Consider the following 13574-nt stretch of genomic DNA (forward strand, 5'->3'; position numbering starts at 1 on the left):
TTTGGTCCCAGTTTGGGGTGGGCAGGCAGGGGGACAGGGGAAGAGGAGGGCCTCCAGCGAGGCTGCTGTGAATGAGCAGGAAGCAGAGAAGGGAAAGAGGGTGGAAAGGATTGTAGAAAGAGAGGCACTGAGGGTGAATGGAGCTGCTGCTGGATGTCTACAGTAATGCAATCTCACAGCAAAAAGCATCTATTTCTGTACCTAAAAAGAGCACGCAGCACAGGAATTCTGGAAACCCTCCAGCAAGGCTGCAGACCCTGGACGCTGCATGATCTTTCAGCCACTCTCCTTGGGCAGCATGTGGACCCAGGGGTGCGGGGCTGGTTCAGAGGATGCAACGTGTTTGTTCCCTGTCTCCTTTGCCATCATGCGAGTTACAGAGACAAACGCCACCCGGGTACCTCACCAGCGGAGTCTGAGTCTCCTGTGTCTGATTTGTACCCGCTGAATCTTGACCCTTTAGCCCCTGCCACGCCCTCTGTAAAGCCACACGTGTTAGGAAAAGCTCCATCTACCTCCTGCATTTCTCCTTTACTCTCTATGACTGCCACACTCACAGCACTTCTGACACGGATGTGTGTGTTTCTCCACACCCGGCACTTCTGTGACCCCAGCTGGTGTCCTACGACTGAACTCAGTTCTGACACTACCTACCTGGAGATGGCATCAGATCCCACAGGCTAAGGGCTCAGTCCCACGAGACTGCCCCCCACACACTTCAGATGCCAATGACAAGGAGTGGGTCCCCAGGTGACCCACAACTTCTGTCTGACTTGGCTACAGATCGGAGGTTCCCATGACTGCCTCCCTTTTGGATGCAGTAATCTGCAAGAACAGCTCATAGAACTCAGGGAAACACTTATTTACATTTACCAGTTTATTAAAGGATGAGATAGGGGACACGGATGAACACCTAGATGAGGAGGTACAAAGGCGAGGTCTGGGAGGTCCCTGAGTGCAGAAGCTTCTGTCCCCATGGAATTGGGGTGCATCACCCTCCAAATGCACAAACTGGGAGCTCCATTAAGTCCATTTCCAGCCCCTGTCCCATCTCTGGAGAATGTTGAGGAGAAGGGGCTGAAAATTCCAAGGTTCTAATCATGGCTTGGTCTTTCTGGTGAGACCAGCCCCCATTCAGGAGCCCAGAGTCACCTCATTAGAACAAAAGACACTCCTATCACCCAGGAAATTCCAAGGGATTTAGGAGCTCTGCGGTCAAAGACCAAATATAAGAACAAATTCTAATTGTCTAGTTGTCTTAATTGTTGACAAACTGTCAACAAGTTCACCTTGTCTTATCACCTAGGAAATGACTCGGGTTTCAGGAGCTCTGTGCCAGGAGCAGAGACCAATTTATATATTTTCTATTATTTCACACCACCCTTACCTTTCACCTCTTCACAAAGCCCTTCTTTGACCCAGTCTCTTTTAGGCCCCTCCTGATGTCCTATCTCCTAGCACTCTTTTGTTTTTCTTTATGCCATTTCTCATAATTTTCAATTCATTCATTCAACAAATACTTCCTGAAAGCCAGCTGCTTGCCAGGTAGTGTGTTGGAGGTAGGGCTTAGAGTGGGATGCTTATTCCTAGGACCCCCCCCCCGTTACACAGTGAAGCAAAAGGGGTCTGGCTTCCTTGACCGTATTTGCCACTGCACCGGCCACTTCCAGAAAGCATCCTCACTCAACACCCAGCCCTGGTCAGTGCTGGCATCTTTCTGCCCTTGACCATCACGCCCACACTTCTGGCAATCAGTTTTTCTGACTGTCAAATTTTCCACAATGCAATACGAGTCTATTACCAACAGATGGCAACATGAAAATCTGAATCTTGCAAAAGATGTAGGATTTCATGGAATTGATTAAATTGATATTGAATGACTGCTCAAGTCACATACAAAGCTGGGAGAGGTTCTGGCAAAGTTAGACTGAATAACAATAGGGTATAAGGACATCAACAAAGGGATAAACCCAGTTTCTGGGGTAAACCTCACTTGGTCAGGATATATCACCTTTTTTATATATTGTTATATTTGATTTGCTAAAATTTTATTAATACGTTTTGCAACTATGTTTATGAGGGATATTTACTTGTAGTTTTCTGATTTGAAATGTCTTTCTCTAGTTTTGTTATCAAGGTAATGCTGGCTTCATAGAATATGTTGGTGAGCGTTCCCTTCTCTTCAATTTTCTGGAAGGGTTTGTTTAGAATTGGTATTATTTCTTCCTTCATTGTTTGGTAGAATTCACCAGTGAAGTCTTCTGGACCTGTACTTTTCTTTGCGGAAAGGTTTTTAACTACAAATTCAATTTTGTTATTAGATATAAGACTGTTCAGATTATTTTTTCCTGGTTGAGCTTCGACAGTTTGCATCTTTAAGAAATTTTCTATTTAAGTTTTGGAAATTGTTGGCACAAAGTTGTTCATAATGTTGTCTTTGTTTTTTTCCTCTTTTTTTTTTTTTTAGAAGATGTTGGGGGTAGGAGTTTTATTAATTTATTTTATTTATTTTTGCTGTGCTGCGTCTTCGTTTCTGTGCGAGGGCTTTCTCTAGTTATGGCAAGCGGGGGCCACTCTTCATCGTGGTGCGCGGGCCTCTCATTATCGCGGCCTCTCTTGTTGTGGAGCACAGGCTCCAGACGCGCAGGCTCAGTAGTTGTGGCTCACGGGCCTAGTTGCTCTGTGGCATGTGGGATCTTCCCAGACCAGGGCTCGAACCTGTGTCCCCTGCATTAGCAGGCAGACTCTCAACCACTGTGCCACCAGGGAAGCCCCATAATGTTGTCTTTTAATATCTGCCAACTCAGTAGTGATGTCATCTCTCCTGATAGTGGTAATTGGTCTTTTCTCTCTCTCTTTTTCCCTCTGGTTAGTCTGTTGGAGGCTTATGCATTTTCTTGAATGTGTTCAAAGAGCCAGCTTTTGTTTTCATTGATTCTATTAGTTTTTCTGTTTTCTATTTCATTGATAAATCCTTGGATCTATATAATTTCCTTTCTTTGGCTTATGTTGGGTTTAATTTGCTGTTATATTTCTAGTTTTTAGGGTGGAAGCTAAGCTCATAGCTTTTAGACTTTACTTCTCTTCTAAGAATGACATTTAATGTGCTATAAATTTCTTTCCAAATCGTGCCTTAATGACATCTAACAAGTTCTGATACCTCGTATTCTCATTTTAACTCAGTTCAAAACTTTCCATTTACCCTTTTGATTTCATCTTTAATCCATGCGTTATTTAGAGATGGGTTATTTAGTTTCCAAATATTCTAGATATTTTACTGTTGTCAATTTCCATTTAATTCCTTTTTGGTAAGAAAACATACATTTAATGACTTGAGTACTTTTATTAAACTTACCAAGACTTGTTTTTTAGCCTAGAGTATGGTCTATCTTAGTAAATGGCCCATGCACGCTTGAAAAAGATGTGAATTCTGCTGTTGCTTGGTGGTGTTCTATAAATATTGATTAGGCCAAGTTGGTTGATAGTGTTGCCGAATTCTATGTACTTACTTATTTTCTGTCTACTAGTTTTTATCAATTATTATGAGAGAGATTGAAATCCATGACTAGAATTGTGGATTTTTCCACAGTTGCAGTTCTATCAGTTTTGGAAGCTCTGTTATCTGTAGTACAAATGTTTGGGGTTGCTGTATTCTTTGGGTGAGTTGACTCATTAATTATGATGATGAAATTCCTTCTTTATCTCTGGCCATAATCTTTGCTCTGAAATGTTTAACATCAATATAGCCCTTCCAGCTTTATTCTGAATAGAGTTAGCAGGGTATATCTTTCTCCATTCTTTTACTTCTAATAATTTTTAAAGAGAGGCAAGAGAGGTTTCACGTAGGTAGCATGCAGTTAGGTCTTGATTATTTATCTTATCTGTTGAGCTATGCTGTTTAATGGGTGTGTTTCGACTACTGATGTTTAATGGTATCCTCGATATGACTAGGTTTAAATACCAACTGTCATTTTATTACCCTCTCCCCCCTTTTTGTCTTCTTTTAGATTGTTTTTATGGTTCCCTTTATCTCTGTTCTTGGATTATTAGATATAAATCTTTGTCTTCTCTTGTAGTCATTGTTTTAGGGTCTACAGTACACATATTTAGTTCTTCACACTCTGCTTTCAAGTGATAGTATATCAGTTCTTGTGTAGTATCAGAACCCTATTTCTACTTCTCTGTTCCCAGGCTACTGTTGTCTTATATTTTAATTTACAGATATTATAAACCCCATCCTACATTGTTATTACTTTTGTTTATGTATCCCACGGTCTCTTAAAAATAACAATAAGAATAAATATCATATACTTATCCATGCAGTTAACGTTGTAGATGCTCTTTATTCCTTTGTGTGCATTCAGATTTCCATCTGGCATCATTTTCCTTCTGATGAAGAATTTTCTTAAGATTTCTTGTCCTGTGAGTTTGCTGGTGATACATTTCTTTAGCTTTTTATATTTGAAGAAGTTTCTGTTGCACTTTTATTTTCGATGCACGTGTTCGCTGGGTATAGAACTCTATGCTGGCAGTTTTTTCCTTCAGTACTTAGAGATGCTGCTCGACATTACCTGTATTGTTTCTGACAAAAAGTCTGCTGTTATTCTTAACTTTGTGTCTCTGTCTGTTCTGTCTATTTTTACTCTCTCTGCTTTTAAGATTTCTCCTAATTCCTGGTTTTGAACGATCTGATTATAGTTTTTTCTCATGTAATTTTCATTATATTTCTCATGCTTGGAGTTTGTTGAGATTCTTGGCTGAGGGTCTGTCGTTTTCATGAGATTTTAAAACATTTTGGCTCTTGCGTTCCAAAAATATTTTTTCTTCCCCCGTCCCTTTCAGGGACTCCAGTTCTTCACGTCCTAGCCTGCTCAATATTTTCCTACGAGTCGCCAATGCTTTGTTCATTTCATTGTCGGTCATTTTTCTCTCTGTTTCAATTTGGTTAGTTTTTATTGTTATGTGCTCGTATTCCCCAATCTTTTTCTTCTGCAGTTCTATCCAATGTGTTTTTAAGTCTCAGCCATTATAGTTTTCATCTCAAGAAATTTGACTTCAGTAAGTGCTCTGCTGAATAATTGAAGTTTACCATCCACAGGTCCCTGGAGCTCTCTCTGTGCCACTCTCTTGTCTGGTACTGGTGAATCCCTGCTGCCTTGTCTCTACAAACTCTCACCCCTCCTCATCTACTCAGGCAGCCTACTGGGCTTACCTAGGTTCTCTCTGTACTCTGACCTGGAAACCCTCTCTTCAGGCAGTAAGATGGACAATTGCTGCCCTGCCTGTTGTCCAACATCTGAGAAAAACCTGTTTCATATATTTTTGATGAACCTTCTCATTGTTCATGGTGAGAAGGCGAGGGCCATAGCAATTACTTCCAGGACCCAATTTCACTTTTGATACTGGATCTAAATGTTTCTAAACCTGTACCCATCTCTTCTCACCTGGGCTCCATCACTTACGAGGTATTTGACTTGAAAAGCCACACCTTTTCACTAATACTGAGATGGTATTACTCATCCTCTTATAAAGTGTTAAAAGCATAAACTGAAAGAATAGAAAATGATTCAAGAAAATAAAAAGCATTCTGTAGAAGCTACTGTTATTTGTCATCTTGCTCTTTTCAGGAGCCATTTTCTCTTCTAAATTGCTCTAACTTTCTGATTACAACAAATGACTACTTTACCTTTTTGTATATAATTCTTTTAAATCCAAGTGCATAGAAAAATTGATTTAAATCAATTTTCTCAAGCTCTAGGTCCTGCTTCCCTCTCGGTTCACAATACCCCATGTAAATATCCCTTAAACACTCCACATCTAGGCTCACAGGGCCAGAGTGGAGGAGGGAATCTAGAAAAAACCTGAGTGGTTTTATTGGTAATCGAAGCTACGATATAAAAAATAACAGAGCTTCCAACACAAATTGAGATCACTGTGTTCTAGGCCTTATGCTAAATATTTTATGTAAAGAACATTGGTGAGCTTCACCTCACAACGATCCTATGAAGGAGGTACTAACATATGTCCATTTTTTAGGTGAGAAAATGGAAGTTTAGATAATTAAATGACTCCAGGTCACAAAGTAGGTGAGTGTCGAGTGTGGGCTTAACTCAGAGCTTTCTGACTTGAAACTTGTGCTCCTTTTAGCTCCTCTGCACCACCGTGACCTAATGACCAGATTGGGCCACTTCACGTGCTCTGACGTCACCCACGCCAATCATGACTGCAAACAGTCCACAGAGGTTCCCCAGCTCCAGTGTCCTGCTCCGTGCTCTACACAAGCGAGATGGAACAGGAAACTCAAGAAGCATAGACATGGCAAGATGATTTACGTCCTCCCCAGATGACGTCCTGGCCGGGCCGTAGCTCTGCTTCCCTCCCTTGTCCCCTGCGCCTGCTGGCAGGGTGGCTGGAGGCCTGGATTCTTGCAGGGTGAGAGCCCAGGGTGAGCTCTCCAGCCCCGGAGCAGGCCTGGCCCAGTTCATCCACCCATCCAGCCCACAGATTCCAGTGTGTCCTTCTTCCTGAGCCTCTACAGGCGACTGTCAGGTGTGATGACCAAGCCCCCGTCCCCTGCACTGCTCCTGAAAGATGAGTCCATCCACCCAGCAGGGCCCAGGACCAGGCTGGGTTTACATCCTGAGTCGAGAACCAGTCTGCTGTGAACAAGGACTGCTTGGTCCACTTTTCTTTCTTTATAACCCCTGGGGTGGACAGCTGTACTCAGTTCACTGGGGTTCAATTTGGGGGCCGGCCCTCTTTTTGAGCTTCGTTTCACCTCTAGCTCACATGAAGTGACCAGTGTTTTCTCCAGCCTCCTGGTTGGCTATCTTCCCGCTGCTGCTCAGGCCTCCTCGGTGGGGCTGGGCTGCAGAGCCAGAGGACACGACCGGGATGACGTTTATGTAACAGCGAATGGGCACTGGAGATGTGCCCATTCAGACTTGATCAGGTGAGGCGGTCTCCTTGGGGCTCCCCAGACCCCCGCACGCCCCGATGATGTCCCATTGCTCGCTCACCCATGCATGTCCTGCGCACGGCGGGGACTGAGTCTAAGTTTCTGTCTCCAGGGCCTCCAGCTGCCCATGTAGATGAAGCCCATGTTCATCTCACATAAACTCTGAGGCTTCCGAGGAGGTCTTAAGGGCGGAAGAAAGCTTTCCCTCTAGTGGTAGAATCTGGGTTCACTTATCTTTTATTTTTATTGAAGTCGAGTTGGTTTACAGTGTTGTGTTAGTTTCAGGTGTACTGCAAAGTGATTCAGTTACACATATATTCTTTTCAGATTCTTTTCCATTATGGGTTATTACAAGATATTGAATATAGTTCCCCGTGCTACACAGTGGGTCCTTGTTGTTTATCTATTTTATATATAGTAGTGCGTATCTGCTAATCCTAAACTCCTAATTTATCCCTCCACCCCTTTGGTAACCATACGTTTGTTTTCTATGTCTGTGAGTCTCTTTCTGTTTTGTAAATAAGTTCATTTGTACCGTTTTTTTAGTTTCCGCTTATAAGTGATACCATGTGATATTTGTCTTTCTCTGTCTGACTTACTTCACTTCGTATGATCATCTCCAGGTCCATCCTTGTTGCTGCAAATGGCGTTATTTCTTTCTTTTTCATGGCTGAGTAGTAGCCACTTAAGATAAGGGGGTTCACTTATCTTAAGGAAGGAAGGAAGGAAGGAAGAGGACTAGTTAGGAAGACGCTAGAGCAGTCAACTGGGACCTCAGAGGCTCAGGACGTGGTGGCACATTTCTATCACAAATGCTGTGTCACCATCCCTGTGTTCCCTTCTCTGCTGTGTCCCTTTTCATCTTCTCATGGCACGTGACATAATATATTTTCTTCAAGGCAGACAGCACCTCTTCACGTTCACTTCATGCAGACCCGCTGGGGACTGAGTCAAAATGCAGCTTCTGACCCAGCAGGTGAGTGAGGGGCCTGAGACTCTGCACTTCTAACACGCTCCCAGGTGATGCCCATCCCACTGCATGTTTGAGAAGCAAGCTGATAGATGGCTTATTCAGGGTTCCTTGCTTTTCCTCAAAGACTGGTTGTGTTTTCCCAGATAATAAGCTCTGGGACCCCCGGTTTTTAGTAATGTCGATGTGAGCCAGGGTAGAGGGTCCTCCCTTCTGTCAGCACCCCGAGCAAGGAGAGCAAAATGGTCCAAGGATCACTGAAGGCAGTAAAACGTGTACTTTCCAGAATCAACCGCTAAAATCAGCTGGGCTGCCTTTCTGGGAAGGGTTTTGGGGTGAGCCTACCTGCAGTTCACTCAGAGCATTTCTCCTTTGGGATTTATGTGCTGTAGCTTCTTGGGAAAACACTTTGGCTTATTGCACTAACAGATTCTCACCTTATTGTGAGTGGAACAGAATGAAAGATAATGAGTTACCAGTTGAAAGAAACACTTTTGGAGGGAGAAGGAGAAATCTGACATTTCCAGATCATTCATTTTTGGAATGATTTCTCCAAGAACGTCTCTGCTCCACTGAGGAGATCATGTGTGTGTATGTGTGTGTGTGTCTAATTCTTAGCTTTTGGGGGGGCTTCAGTTTTAGAAGCAAATGGTATTCAACAGCTGGAAGTGGCATTTACTTGGAACCAAACAGGGATGAGAAGCTAAGGATTCTGGAAATTTTCTGCGGAGACTTGCGAAGACCTTTCGACACAGCTGAGTTCCTACTACCCTTTGCGATGGAGAAGCCTGTAAAATCTGTGACGTCTCTACAAGTCAAGTTCAGCTTTGGTAGTTTGCCATCTCCACCCCCCAGACTTTACTCAGTGCGTGGAGTGTGCAGGCTTTGTCTTGCCTTGGAGGAAGTGTGTGGTTTTCTCGTGTGTGTGTAGCAGGGACAGCAGGTCAGGAGGGGGTGGAAGCAGGTGGTGCCCAGTTGAACAGGGAGACTGGGTACAGGCAAGCGGTGGGGCTCCCTCCAGGCAGGGTCCAGGCGCCAGAGTCGCTGGTTGGACCCGGAACCCGGAAGAGGCACAACCTTGGAGGGATCCTAGGAGCCAAACGTCTGTCCAGAGCCCAGCACACAGCATCTCATTTGATACCCCCTGGCCCGGCTCTCCTGCCAAGTCTTTCCTCCCAGCCCAGGGCCATGGTCTCCTCACTCTCCTGTTCTGGCTCCCTCCTCCTGCCCATCCCCCTCTTTGTGAAGGAGGCTTGTTTTCTTTACAGGAAGTGGGCACCCGCCCGAAGCACATGGCTGCGATGGTGCCCGCAAGCCCGTCGAAGCCCCTCTCACTAACCCTGACCTCCCCCCACAGAGCAGTGGTGGGCTGCAGCCGGCTCACGCCAGCTCAGGAGAGCGGCTTTTGAAATTCTCAGGCATTTTGTAAACCGACTATTAAAACGTTGATGATGGCTCAGAATCCACCACGGTGGGAGGAGCATTTGCATCATGGAAATGGGCAAACGCCACAGATACCCCAGCTCAGCACCCCCGTGCTCACTGCTAAGAGGGTGCCACTTCCTCCTGAATAGAGGGTAGGATGCTGTTACCCAATGCCAGTCACAGTGGCGCACGCAAAACACACAGAAATGGTACCCGAGGTCACATGAGTAAAAGACAGAATCGGAGCTCAAACCCGGGTCTCCCAAACCCAATTTAATTCCTCCGGACAATGCTGGCGGTGACGTTGAATAATTAACGTCTCCTTCATTATTGGAAACTATTTCTTGCAATTCTATTAATTTTGTGTGTATCCATTGTCTGCTGGCCCTTGGGGCCTGGGGGAGGGAGGAAGCACGGGATAGGGATTGAGAAGATTACTCTGATTTGGGACCATGCGCTGTGTCCAAAGACTCTACAGCATTGGGCGTTCATGGCAGACTTTCATAGAGTATCACTTATACGTGAGATTTAAAAAAATGATACAAAGGAGCTTATCTACAAAACAAACAGACTTAGGAAACAAACTGATGGTTGCCAAAGGGGAAAGGTGGGGGGTGGAATAAATTAGGAGGTTGGGATTAACATACGTAACTACTATATATAAAATAGATAAATCAATGAGGATCTACTGTATAGCACAGGGGACTCAATACTCCGTAACAACCTATATGGGAGAAGAATCTGAAAAAGAATAGATATATGTACATGTATAACTGAATCACTTGGCTGTACACCTGAAACTAACACAACATTGTAAATCAACTATACTCCAATATAAAGTAAAAATTAAAAAAAAACAAAAACAGACTTTCAAGTTCTAGAATTTGGTTGGGGGACTCGGTCAAATGGACTAAAAGACTAGAAACAAGGCTGGGTTGTCACCAGGTCTCGGCCACCCGGACAGAAAGACTCATTTGACAGAGCTCTCCCCTGCTGGTCTCGGCCACCCCTCCGTGCAGCCCCCCAGGCTCACACAGCTGTTCACAGGTACCCCCGGGCTTCCTCTGTCCTGTGATGCACAAAGCCCTGCCCTTCAGAGCAACACAAGCTGCTCAGCTCAAGACAGAGACCTATTGGTTAAGGCATTTGTCTCCATGATAGCACGTGTACCCAGCAGGGGTTCCACCCGCACACGTGTGTGCGTCCTGGGGAGCCCGGGTGACTTCACGTGTCATCACCTGGGGACAGGGCTCTCGGCATCTCTGGGAAGGGGATACATCAGTGGTTCTCAACTGGGGTGATTTTGCTCCTCCAGACACATTTGGCAATGTCCAGAGACGTTTCTGGTTATCATCATGGGGAGGAGGGGTGCTTCTGGCATCTTACTGGGTCCAGACCAAGGGTGCTGTTGGATGCCCACAATGCACAGGACAGCCCCCACAAGAAGCAATTAACCCTCCCCAGTGTCAGCAGTGCCGAGGTTGGGAAACCCTGGACCACGTAAATGGAGCAGGTTCGCAGGTGAATCACTGTCACAGAGGTGACGGGGTGCCACTCCCTGCCCAGGTCCTGGGCTTGCGGTGAACTTGGCACGTGGTCACAGTTGCACCCTTTGAAATAAGCAATGTCTACACAAACAAGTGACAGCAAACAGCAGAGCGAGGCAGAGCATGGCTAAGGGCATTGGGGTCCCTGGGGTGCAGAGGGAGGAGGCTGGGTGGGCTGGGGGTAGGGTTACGCTTGTAATACTTTTAAATTTTGTACTTTCCCAGCTTGTACTTTTAAACTTTGTTTAAGGTGCTTTTTAAAGCAGATTTGAAGAATATTTTAGTTGAATTTATCTATTTTTCCTTTTATAGTTCCAGATTTCTGTGTCATGGTTACAAAGGCCTTCCCCCCACTCTGAGATACTTTTAAAAAGTTCTCACATGGTGTCTTCTAGTACTTTTACAATTTTACTTTGTACATTTAAACCTTTGATTTTTTTTTTTCTTGCAAGGAGTGAGGAACGACTCCAACCTTCTCTTCCCCGGATGGCGACCCTATTGTTCGAATATCACTGACTTAATCATCTCCCCCCTACCCCACCCAGTCATTCCATTACCCAGTTTAACATACATAAACACCTATATTTCAGGGCTGATTCCTGTCTTTCTATTTATACCTCTGATCGCTCTGCCTAAAATCCAGTGCTTCTGCCACACTGTTTTAACTACAGTAGCTTTATAATGGGCTTAATATCTGTTGGGGTTACTTCCCCTCTTTATCCCAACACTCCCTTTTGGATTTTGTTAGTTATTCCTCCTGGAAGTTTGTTTTTCCTCATGAACTTCAGAATCCACTCATTTCTCCCTCAAAAGGCATTTTCATGATTTGAATTTGATTGTGATCACCCTGTGGATGAATTTAGGAGATGGCATCCTTGTGATGTTGAGTCTTACTTTCTATGGGGGAACATGGCGTGCCTTTCCAACCATTCCAGCCTTCTTCTGTGCCCTCGGTGGTATGTTAAGTTCTCATGAGTCCTGTAAATGTATTCCTAGGTGTTTCATGTTGTGCTGTCATGGCCATGCAAACGGGACATTCTCTGTGTCGTATCTCCTAAGGATGTGGGCCTAAACAAAAGCTATTGATGTTTGAACTTACCCATGAGCTCAGCCATGTGGCTGAATTCTCTTCCTGGGGTACGAGAATTTCAGTCCATTTCTTGGGGTTCCAGGCTTATGGTCCCAGCATCTGCAAGTACTGACAACTGGCTTTCGATGCATGGCCAGAGGGTGCAGGGTCTCTGCACGTGGGTAGGAGGGACGCCTCTGTTCCCCACTTCCTCTGCCACGCTCCTTGGACTGATCTGGGGGTCTGATGGAGTGGGAGAAGCAGTTAGGGCTGTTTGTAGGCCTTTGTGAGCCCCCAAGACCGGGTGACAAAGGGACTTGGAGAGGATGAGACCCCCAGCCTGGCTCTGTGTAGGAGGTTCTGGGAGCGTGGGCCGTGACCCTAGGTGGGTGCCTTCCTCTAGACGGTAGGATGGCAAAGCCACTAGAGGCTCTTGATCTTGGGGGCTGAGAAGGGCAGTGTCCCACAGATCCCTTCCCGAGCACCCGTGCTCCCCAGAGGGCTCCCAGAAATAACTGGGGTGAGAAGAGGGGGTCAGCACAAATGTCCCTGCACCTCGTTCTTCCCCAAGGCCAGGGAGGGAGGACCTTTAGGTGACCAAGGTTCTGGCCTTTACTCTTCACAAGACCTGCCCACAGGGAGTTAGGTTTTTATGTTAACTGAAAATAAGTACAGAAAAAGTCAGGAGGGGTCGTGTATGGATCTGGACGCTTTAAACAGGCTCGGTTGATGGTGACGTTTATTATGGGCCTTGCGCTGAGCTGCGTGCCCTGGCCAGTAACCAGCCCTTCAGAAGTATCCATGTTTGGTGTTTGTATCAATGTTTTTTATGCTCTGTAGTAGAGTCTTGGGGCTGCCTTGACAAAGTGCCACAGGCTGGGCGGCTCAAAAAAAAGTTGTTTATTTTAGTCTTATACTCTGGAGGTCTGAAGTTCAAGATTGAGGTGTGGGCAGGGCTGGTCCCTCTGAGGCCTCTCTCCTGGGCATGTAGATGGCCTTCTTCTCCCCGTGTCCTCACATGATTGTCCCTCTGTATGTCTGTGTCCTAATCTCCTCTTCTTATAAGGACTCCAGTCATCTTGGATTAGGGCCCCACCCCAATGACCTCATTGTAGTTTTATCACCTCTTTAAAGACCCATCTCCAATAGAAGTCACATTCTGAAGTGCTGTGGGTTAGGACTTCAGCTTATAAAATTTAGGGGGACATGATTCAACCCATAAAATTCACCAACATGACTCATACCTAAAGCATCTCAAATTTGGTGCTAAAATAAGACTTGCTTCAGTGGAAAATTATGATGGCTCTTTCTTCTCAGAGAAACTTAGCAGCGTTTGCAGGGATGGATGGCTCCAGACCTGTGGCTGAGGGCTTCTCTGTCACAGGCATGAGCTCAGGCCCCTCAATTCCTTTGCAGCCCAGCCCAAGGCCAGCTCCTTCCCCTGCTTTCAGCCTCCTCTCATCTTCCAAAGGAGCCAAGTACTGGCCAGGAGAAGCCCCAGTCACTTTGCCACAAAGTTATTAAACAACGTTAACCTCCACCGTGTGGGGGGCAGCAAGCAAAACACGGTGGAGGGCCCCTTTCCAGGTTTGTGTTTTCGAGCTC

This window comes from Leucopleurus acutus (assembly GCF_964270905.1).
Source record: "Leucopleurus acutus genome assembly, chromosome: 5".
Lineage (NCBI taxonomy): Eukaryota > Metazoa > Chordata > Mammalia > Artiodactyla > Delphinidae > Leucopleurus > Leucopleurus acutus.